The sequence below is a fragment of the Cynocephalus volans genome, chromosome 1, assembly GCF_027409185.1.
Source record: "Cynocephalus volans isolate mCynVol1 chromosome 1, mCynVol1.pri, whole genome shotgun sequence".
NCBI classification, from domain to species: Eukaryota; Metazoa; Chordata; class Mammalia; order Dermoptera; family Cynocephalidae; genus Cynocephalus; species Cynocephalus volans.
In genome coordinates this window covers 182,256,784-182,267,736 of record NC_084460.1, presented here as the reverse complement: position 1 = coordinate 182,267,736, position 10,953 = coordinate 182,256,784, and the positions used below count along the sequence as shown (strand labels likewise).

The 10,953-nt window shown below is 38.0% G+C and overlaps 1 long non-coding RNA gene across 1 annotated transcript; it reads right to left on the bottom strand.

Annotated features, from left to right (window-relative positions):
• Window positions 1-7,123: 7,123 nt before the first annotated feature.
• LOC134387111 (uncharacterized) lies at window positions 7,124-10,493 on the bottom strand. Its single transcript, XR_010024574.1, has 3 exons — window positions 10,442-10,493; window positions 9,831-9,988; window positions 7,124-7,473 (listed from the first exon to the last, which is right to left on the bottom strand). It is a non-coding gene; the product is annotated as an uncharacterized LOC134387111 (long non-coding RNA).
• Between the last annotated feature and the right edge of the window lie 460 nt (window positions 10,494-10,953).

The following is a 10,953-nucleotide window of genomic DNA, read 5'->3' as shown; positions in this document are numbered from 1 at the left end:
TAACACTTGTTGACTAGTTAGTACCAGAGACTCTGCTATGCTTTATTTAATTTTCACAACAACCTAATGTTATTATTGTTATTTAACATAAGAGGAAACAGAAGCTCAGGAAGGTGAAGAAACTCACCTGTAGCACTCTCTGTTCATGGTCAGGGCAAGGACAATATCCCTGTGAGAGAAGAGGAAGAGGGAGAATCTACAAACAACCTCAGGTTTTGAATTGAGGAATTTGATGGTACATTCAGCAGCGGTAAAGATACAAAGATACCAAGATACCAAGATCTGGGACAGATCATGAGTTAAGTTTTGGAGAAAATGAGTTTTTGACAAGCCTGATAGAATGGAGGAAGTGGTCCAGTCAAGAGGTGGGACTGTGGCTCTGACATGTGAGATCTAGGGCAAGCTAGATTTCAGAGGCACCAACTCATGGAGAATCATCGAGCTCGGAGAATGAGTGGGATTTCCAAGTTCAAGGAGAAATGAACAGAGTGGAAGAAGGCTGAGGAGGGACCCTGGGGCACCGGATGCTTTCAGAAAGCAGAATAGTTGCTCCCTGGTCACACCAAGGACACCTGGACTCCCAATGTCATGTCAGCTCTGATGCCTACTTCATCAGAAGTAGCTGATTCCACTGCATCAGGTGGCTCAGTCACCTTTCATGGATTTGTCATCTGTGGAATGGTATGAATAACACTTACCTGCCATCTCAGTGAGGAGCCATGACATTAACTAGACAATGCTTGTGAAGTGCTTTGAAGATGAGAAGGGTTGGGCACATGCTGTTTTATTGTTGTCTTACACTTGATTAGATTCTTCCTGAAAGAGCTCTATGGGGATGGATGCACCTTTTGTGGTTTGGTGCCTGGTTTCTGTGGTAGATTTTATATCACAATAAAAAAAAAAAAACCACAACGTAGTGTTTTAAATAGTTTGGGACTCTTTTCTTAGACATCAAAGACATGATTTCTCAGACCTCTACACCGGTTTCTTTTGATTTCTCTTACAACATGTTAATGTGGCTAGTTAGACTTAAGGACATGCAGAAGGAAGAAGCAATGGTGGCCCACTTAAAGTGTCCTCTATATAGTCCAGGGACACCACCCCTGGTTCAGGGATGCTACACATTAAGTTTCAGACTGTCTTGGACCAACTGAGTTAAAGGATGCTTGCTCTTCACTCTACTGCAGGAGATAATCCCTAGTTCAAGGTGATAGGTCCATGTTTTCAGTTGTCCTTGGCTCTTTAGTTTGTCCTAAATTATGAAGACTTTCTTCTTCCTCATTCCAGAACCTGGGCATAACTCAGAAGCAGGTCACTACTCGTCATAAAGGGCATTGATCCAAGACCTTTACATATATATGCCAAAATTATTCATTCTTCTGAATACAGTTTAACAATCTGAATATGTATGTGGCAATCTTTGTTTCCCAAATGCATATTAATTCTTGCCTTTTCTTTCAAAGGGTGCCAGCAAAAATGAAGAGGAAGCTAAATGAATGCACCTCTTTATAATGAAGAAGATGGGAGGGGTATGAAAATATTTGCAAACTGTTCCCAGATTCCCATATTCCCAGGGGCAAGAATCAATGAAACTTTGATCAGTCTACGGAGGCTGCCTAATTCTGAGAACTAACCAGAGCCCAACCTAAACCTCAAACTGCTCCCTCAAGTTCCGCCTATTGTTCTCTTTCTGACACTATCAATTCGTATTCTCTGTGTTCCTAACACTATAAAATTTGTCAAAAGGCAGAAACACTAGGGTCAACAAGTAAATATTAATTATAAAGTCATGCCCTCCTGCCATTGATATGACTTTAGGTGAAGACAGAATGTCATTAAAGAGGACTTGTTCCTAGGCTGAATTATTTCAAAATGACACTAATTAGACATCATCTTATTTGTCATCAAAGACTGATTCCATTGAAGTTGTAAAATGCAGAAGGCATAATGTCAGATTTCTGAATGACATAGAATCAAGAAGGAAATTTATGATAGTAGATGATCAATTCTGAATTTTGAAATATTTCAACTGTCCGTGATAATGGGCGGAAATCAATGAGATGAAATCTAGTAAGGATAACCAGGAAAGTCTGCACTGATCTTCGGAAAGTCAACCACACAGATAGTGAGTGGAAGGACCTATTTAAACTGAACTTCCTTGGGAAAAGGTATCTTGCTGACTTCAAACTCAGTTCAAGTTAGCATGACCATGTTGATCAAAAGCTAATGCATTCACAGATTATATTACAAGGTTTACAGTTCCATTTTAGCAAATGCAGTGATATAATTCATTCACTTGTTTTTTCATTCAGTAGTTATTATTGAGTAAAATGGACAGATGTAGCCCGTATGGAGTGGTACAGATTAGGGAATCAGTAAGCATCCAGACTGAAGAGCAGTCACTACTGAGCTCCAGCTGATGGTGCTGTTGTAGGAATTCCGGATCTGTACTCTGGTACTTTTTTTTTGGAGAGACTCTGGGAATTTGGATTTTAATGTTTAAAAATTCCAATTTTCCAAACACCCTTAATTTTTTTTTTTAAAGGCTATCCTAGTCAATTTGCCTTCCATTTTTATGTCTGTGTTAGACACAGTGTCGGGATCTTAAGAGAAAAATGTGCACTGGAGACAGTGTTTTGGGCTTTGTCATTTTATAGGTAATCTTAAATGTGGTGGTTGAATCAATGGCAGTAAATAAAATCACCAGACAGTATATGGACAGGAGAAAGTTAAAGCTTTATGCCTGCTTTATTTGTGGCTAACTAGGTACATTTTTAGAATGGATTTTAATTTATCTATTGGCTATTTAGCTATACCTTTTTTCATTAAATTTTTAGTTATTACTCTAACGAGTACTACACACATTTTAAAAATTTCACAGTCAGCTTAAAGTTAATATTGTGCCATTTCATGTAAACTATACAAATTTTGCAGTTGTGTAGGGCTATCTACCCATTCCCCCATGCTTTATGCAATAGTTGCCATGTATATCATTAACTACTTGCCTTATAAATCTCATGATACAATGTTATAGTTTTTTGCTGTAAACACTCTTTTATATTTACTCACATATTTGCCATTATTAGTGTAAATGAATCTTTTCTGAAGATTCAATTTAATATAGTATCACTTCCTATCAGCCTAAAGAACTTCCTGTAGAATATCTTGTAGGACAGATTCCCTAGCAACAAATCGTCTTAGTTTTTATTTACCTGAAAATGCCTTATTTTACCTTAATTCTTAAAGATGATTTTCACTGAATCACTGAATATAAAAGTCTAACTTAAAAGGTGTGTTTTTTTTTTTTCCTTTCTTTTATCACTTCATTGACATTGATTCACTGCATTCTGGCTTCCACAGTTTCTGATGAGAAGTTAGCAATTATTTTTATTGCTGTTCCTTTATATATGTGTCATTTTTTTTCTGTCTGCTTTAAGAATTATCTTTGGTTTTCTTTGGATTAATCATGATGGGTCTCACTATGGCTTTTTGTTTTAATCTTGACTGAATTTCTTGAATGTCCTTCACCAAATTTGGAAAATTTGCGGCATTATTATTTCAAAAATTTATTGCTCTATTTTTCCTCTCTTCTCCTTCTAGGACTCAAAGTACATGGATGCTAGAACTTTTGAAATTTTCCCATGGACCAATCTGTTTTCCAGTCTATTCTTCAGATTTTGTAACTGTTTTGGTCTGTTTTCAACTTCATTGACTTTTTCTTGGGTCGGTGAAGTTGGTAAGTCCATCCATTTAATTTTTTTATTTTAGGTATTGTATTTTTTAGTTCTAAGTTCTCTATTTGGTTATTGTTTATGATTTCTATTTTTCCACTGAGATTTAGCACATTTTCATTTGCTTGCACATATTTTCCTTTACATTTTGGATCATGGTTAAAATATTTACTTTAAGGGCCGATCCCATGGCGCACTTGGGAGAGTGCGGCACTGGGAGCGCAGCAGTGCTCCTGCCGCAGGTTCAGATCCTATATAAGGATGGCCGGTGCACTCACTGGCTGAGTGCGGTGCGGCTGGTCACAAAAAGACAAAAAGAATAAATAAATAAAAATAAAATAAAATAAAATAAAATCCTTGTCTGCTAATTCCACCATCTGGGTTATTTTAGGATCAGATTCCATTAAGTCTTTTCCCTTGGGTTTGCATCATATTTCCTTTTTTCTTTGTATGGCTAGTAATTTTGCCTGGTATATCTAGTAATCTTGGACATTGTGAGTGCTATATTTTAGAGACACTAGATTCTGTTGTATTCCTTCAAAGGGTATTGATTATTTTGTTTTAAACAGGCAGTTAACTTGATAATAATTGAATCCCAAATTTTATTACCCTGGTTGTGAGAAACAGTTGAAATCTATGTTCAGTTCTTTTAGCCTCAGCTGGACTACTGGAAATCTATCCTGTGTATATATAGTTCAAGGATCCCCCAGAGATTTGGGGGGAATTTATAAAAAAAAATTGGATATCATTCTCTGGCTGTCTCCTCTCTGGTTTGGTCTTCCCAAAATTTGTCTTCTGGTTCTTCAAGCCTGTAAGATTGTTTTTTTTTATCTAAGTTTTAATTTTCCACTGTGACCCTGACTTGTACCTGTTCTCTGGCTACAAACTATAAGAAGCAGCAAACCTATCACTATTATTTCCTTCTTCCAAGTATTGACTACCTTAGTCTTAACCTGCCTTTGGTCTCTCTCCATTGTATTCAGTAATTAATTTTTATATTTTGTTCAGAGTTCATAGCTGTGAACTGTGATACAGTTTATCTGACAGGAACTACTTTAACATTACTGGAGGCAGAAATTCCAGACAAGTAGAGTGGGAAGTTGGGAGCAACCCCTCAACTCGGGACCAGTAGGCATGTTAGTCACAACTGAGTTAACTATTCACAATGACTCACCTGGTCTAGCATTTCTGCTCTTCAGAGCTTAGACTAACAGACACATGGTAGCCTGTCTATAATCCTGTCAACTAAACTGATAACCAAGTAGCTTCCTAACTGAGACTCCTTATCTCTAGAATTATTCACCCAAAATTCATTCTCTATGTTGTATGAAAGTGATCTCTATATAACAACAGATCATATCACATCATTCCCCTACTTAAGAATCCTTCCATGGCTCCTGTTTCGCCTACAGAAGAAAATAAAAACTTTTTAGCAGGGCTTACAAGAACACACGGGACTTGAAATCTTAATGTTCTGCCTCCTCTATCATCATTTTCTCACCCCTCTCTCACCCCCACTCTCACCAAGCACACTGTGCTCTAAGGACAATAAGGTCTTGCTGATTCATGAACATTGCCTGCGTTTTTACATTTCCACATACTTGCAAACATCATCATGTATTATTTTTCATTTTAGCCCTTGTCTCTACTTGACATCATAATAGAGACCTGTTTTTAATTTATCTATTTATTCATTTATTTATTTACTTTTACATTCACATGGGAATGTAGGCATCATGAAGTCACAGACTTGGTTTTGTTCACAGTGGTATCTCTAGAATTCAGAATACTACCTGGTATACAATAGGCACATCAATAAATACCTGCTGAGTAAATATTGCTCTTACTGGCTAGAATTTCCTCTTACCCCTGGCCAAGTCAGCCTGGAGAAGGCATACTAAGAACCCAGCTCAATTATTATCTTTTCTTTGGAAATTCCTCCCATGTAGAATACATTACTGTCAATCTATTTTTCTGTAGAATCCATCTTCCTTATTTCTTTCTTGTTTCTCTGCCTGTTTCTGTGTTTACCGCTGCACCATGGTACTAAAGCAAGATTACTCATGAATTGACTTGTCATTTCATCTTTTGCATGTATTCCCCACACAAGTCTTAGTTCCCTTCAGAGAGGCTTCCCTTTCTGGCTTGTCTCCTCATTTGAAAAAAAACCCTTTTGTTCCCATCAGGCCCATAGATAAGGTCTAAGACAGACTTGATTATGCCAAAATCTGGACACATCACACTTATAATTAAGAGTGATTTTGGTGTCTTGGGAAAACTAATGTTAGTGTATTCATTATTCAATCAGTTAGATACGGATTGGGAAATTTTGAGGGAAATTGCTAGTTTGTTTTAGGGCTCAAAATCAGAGCACTTCTTTTTTTTATTGAAACATAATTGATTGTACATATCTGTGGGGTACCACAGTGAATATCAATACTTCTGTGCAATATGTAATGCTCAAATCCAGATGATGAGTGTATTCAACATTACACAATGTAATCATTTTTTTGTGGCCCTTTACCAATTTCTTGCTAAATCCCCTCCCCCTCTCCCTTTCTCACCTCTGGTGGCCTCAGTTCTGTCCTCTCCTTTCAAAGCATTTCTTTTGGATCTATTATTTTCTAATATAAAAATATAGTCCAAGCCTTCTCTGGACTAAAACCTTGAGCTTATTTTTTTCATTTTAAATTTGTGGTAAAATCTCAATCGATGACTTTAATATTAATTAATTATACTCGTTTATTCAGCAGCAAGCATTATCCTAGCATGTGGAGAACAAGCTCTCTTCAACCCCAATCTACAATGAATTGGAATAAATAATGTAGTAAGAAGTAAACTGACTTAAAGCACCAATGATCATGGAATAACATTTCTATGCTTACCATTCAGGAAAAATCTTTACAAATGCTGAAATTGTGCTGGGAAATCTATAAATCCATAGTTACATTATTATCATCATAAAAAAAATGTAAGAATTAACCTATCTTTGGTCTCCTCTGAAATCTCTTTTCAAGATATGAAAATAGTGGGTAGGGGGAACTTTCAAAATGGAAGAGTCTTTTTGCCTTGTTTACCTATTGTTCTACTTTTTGGTAGGCCCCAGAAACGTGGATTGCTGTTTATTCATTGCTGACAACATGGTAGATAAATGATCCCAGAGAACAAGTGCATGGTCACTTCTTCAGTGTCTCTGATAATATGAGTTTGTAAAAAATGTATACACATATTTATGCACACAACAATGCACATAGAAATCATGGACTTCCCCTGAAATGAAATACTGAGGCCATGTGAGCATATTTCAGTCTTTAACTTAGACACTTGGGCTGCATGCCCAGCTATGACACACCACCCATGTTTATAAAGTCAATTTAATTTCAGTTGTTAGTATCAGTTACCATCATTCCAGATTTAAAACCACCAGCCCAGAGCCTTTCTCTGAGCTCCCGCAGCTCCTTGTAGCTGTAGCCAACGCTTGACTCTTTCATGCTTCCTCTCTCATATTGTCCCTGGACCATCCTTTTGAATGGGCTTTTTCTCTCCATTTTATTACAAATTTTGAATCCAGGGATCATGTCTGACAGTTCTTAGAATCCTCATTAATGTCTAGCCCATAAGCCCGCTCTGGCAAATGCTCCAAAAAAGTTGTTGATTGATTCAAAATGGATTTTCAATTTCATGAAAAATATTTTTAGAATAAAGGAAATATTCACCTTTGTGTTTGGAAAATAAGAGGAATCTGTAAAAAAAAAAAAAAAAAAGTGTGGAAATGAGATGACTTCTTAAAGACTACACATGCCCATGGCAGCACATCCTTTCAATGTACGATCCCAAGTCAACTTCATGAGAAAAATAGTGAGACAAAATAGAATGTGATAAACTGGGTTTAGTATTTCTACTTCTTCACCTATCATTTCTGCCACAGTCAATGGAAAAAAACAGTTGTCAACCTTGCTTGGGAGTGGGCATGTAGGTTTTCTCTCCTTCCTTCCCCCTTTTCTCCTTCTGAAACAGAGACAGTCTGGGCCATATTTCCAGCAAGAAGTTGGCCTTAGAGCCAAGCAGCTGTTCAGAAACATCCAAGTGGACAGCAAATGGCGCTGATGGAGTTAACGGCAGTGACTCACTTGGGACAGTCACAGCAGGTCAGCTGAAACTCTCCCCTGCCGTAAAGGGAATTTAGTCCCGCTGGGCATGTTCCAGGACCACGAACTGAGGGTGATATCAGCAGAGGGCCGCTGAGTTGTGACTGGTTGCTCTGCTGTTCTCAGTTTTCATGGTTTTTTTAAAGGTGGATTTTGGTCTAACGCAATCATGAACGGTGATGGGAAGAGCCGGCCGAGCAGCTGTTGACTGTTTGAAATAACAGAGGGGAGGTTTGGTATCTGGAAACGCTCAACTCAAGTCATCCTGCAAGCTTTGATGATGACTTTCACATATAAAATTATGGGTAAGAAGCAGGAAGCTGAGCATTCTTCATGCCAGTAAGTCTAGCTTGGCAAAAGTTAGATTTTTAGGGTTTCGGAAAGATTTCATTCATCTAGGAACCCTTCTCTACAAAATGTTGTGATGTTATAAAGTTACTCAACTGAGCAGCAATAAAAACAAATCAAAACCATCCAAACAAAAACATAGCTGAGAAATAGAGCATACTGATATTTTGTAAGCTTATAAAACTTATCTATAACATAGAAAGGAAGGTATAATAATATTATTAAAAGTTATTGTGTTTTTTCATGATAGGAAGTGAAATACTGTAAGGTCCTTGCATGGTTTTAGAGGATACTAATGTTATTGATTACCTTTAGAATTTACTGAGCATGTGTGTTGAAATGTTAAGGGTAGCCACTAAAATAGTAGAAAGGCTGGTCAGTTACTCAGGTAGTTAGAGCACAGTGTTATAACACCAAGGTCAAAGGCTCGGATCCCTGTACTGGCCAGCACCCACCCCCCCAAAAATATATGATTGTTCTGGAGAAAGAAATATAACTGCATGAACTAAATCAACCCTGACACAAGACCTATTTTTATTTTTGTTTTTTCTTCAAATTATTTTTTAAAAACCTCTTTAAAGTAAATAACTTAGATTTGTTCTTTACAGGTAGAAATTTCAACAAATAAGGAACAATAATTCCTGATATTAACAGTCATTAGATTCAACTCCATTTCCCTAAAATTCTGGCATGAGATTGTGGTTTTCACGTTTAGAAATGATCTTGTTTCCATTGTACTTATTTGGCAGAAAAATCTGATTTGTAGATTTTGTGTTCACTATAATCAAGTTCATTTTGTGATTAGATCCAAAAACTAATTCTGATAAAGCTGGCTGAAAGTATAAAACATTAATTAAATTCCTTTCCCAAGAATAACATCCTTGTATTAAACAGGGCTTGTTAAATTAAATGACTATTTTTCAACCAGTATAGTTTGCTAGGTACTTTAATGCATTAAGCACATTTTCTGGCTCTGGTCCTTTGAGAATATGTATTCTAAGTACAAAAGAGAAGAACTGTGTTGTCTGTTCTTTACGAAGCTCCAGAGGACTGTGTCTGGGAGTTTCACAACGGTGGAGATTGTGCTGACGTGGCTTGCCAGGTCTACCTCACGGTAGGTGCGTAATAAATATTGGTTGAATGAATTAGTTTTGACCACAGGAAGTGGAGGGATGACAAACGGTGTCATCTCTTCTTGGCAGAAGAACAGATTAGTCTTTAGGATCGAGCAGAAGAGAAGATGGGATTTAGGGTGAGTTAAATCAAGATTACCGAAGCCATTAGATGCCAAGGCTGGTGGGGGAGTTGGGCAAGTGGAGACAGTCATAGGAGTAAGTCTGTATTAGCCTAGACGGGGCTTGCTTCTTTACATGGCATCAAAGGCCATGCAAAATGCTGCGATGGGGAAGGTGGCATCAGTGGGCTATCAGCGGGGTAGAGAGAGGGATGAGAGAAGCCCTGGGGACAGAAGCGGGTGGCGTTGAGACTTCATCTCCGTTTCTGTTGCTTCCATTCTCCCCATCTCGGTGTCCCCCCCTCCCTTCATCTCCATCTAAAACGGAGCTGCCCAATAAAAACGGCTGGTTAACTGTTAGGTACTCACCAGAATGTCTTCAGCACCCCCACGAGCCTGCATGTTCTCTCCGGAGACCCTGCTGATTGTTGGGACCTGTTTGTCGTCTCATAACCACAGTAGTTAGGTAGAGATTGCTGTTGCTCTTTTCAGGTGAGGAAGGCTGCTCCACAGAGAGGCAGAGAGAACTGATTTTTTAAAAAGATAAATGAAACTTTTGAATTTTTAATCTTATATCTATTCTGTGTATAGTGTCATTTTTTTCTCCAAGTATCTTTTTAATTGCTACTACTTGATGAGTTCCCTTTAAGACGTTCTAATTCTGAGTTAATAATTAATATCAAATAATACCTGTTTTAATGCTACTAAGGGCCCATCACACAATAAACCCATCACAATGGAGTAGCTACTGATTAGGCCTTTTTGGTGTTGTCAGGTTGTTGAGAAATCTGAATTTGATGTTAACATATGGAGAGGCTTCTGTCTCTCTCCCCCCCCCCCACACACACACGCTCACACACACACACAGAGAGCAAAAAAAATGACTCCACTGTAGGTGTAATTATTATGCTGTATTTATGTTGTATTGTTTAGAAGGCTGAAATTGGAGTCCTATAGCTTCTTGGATCTTGTTTTATTACCTTATTTTCACATAGAATGAGACCAGAATTCTCTGCATGAAAATCTGTTTGGTATTTGGCGGGTCTGTATCAAGTGTCTGAACTCATTTTTATGAGCAGCCGTTCCCCATTGCACTTCCTGCTTGGTCACGCAAACAAGCAGAACATTGTGTCACTGTGCTGGGGGACACTTCTTACGAAAGACAGGGAGTATTGAAAGCCGGGACTGGAGTTAATGGGACTTAGTAATAAAAGGAAAAAATGTTTTGCTCTCACTCCCTGATCTGGACGGCCTGCTAATCTCAAGGTATGAGGTAATGCAGACTCTGTGGCACTCAGCTCCCTCCTGGGCATCTGTCATTTCGAGATTCCCCAGCACTGGGTGTCACAGCTTCTGTACCATGCAATCAGAACAGGAAGCTATTTATGAACGGATTTGTGAGATGTTTGGAACATGCTGAGAGTGTTCTCCTTCCTGATGCAAGAAGCCAGTGGATTTATAAAACTTGCACACTGTAAAGAGATCATCTACC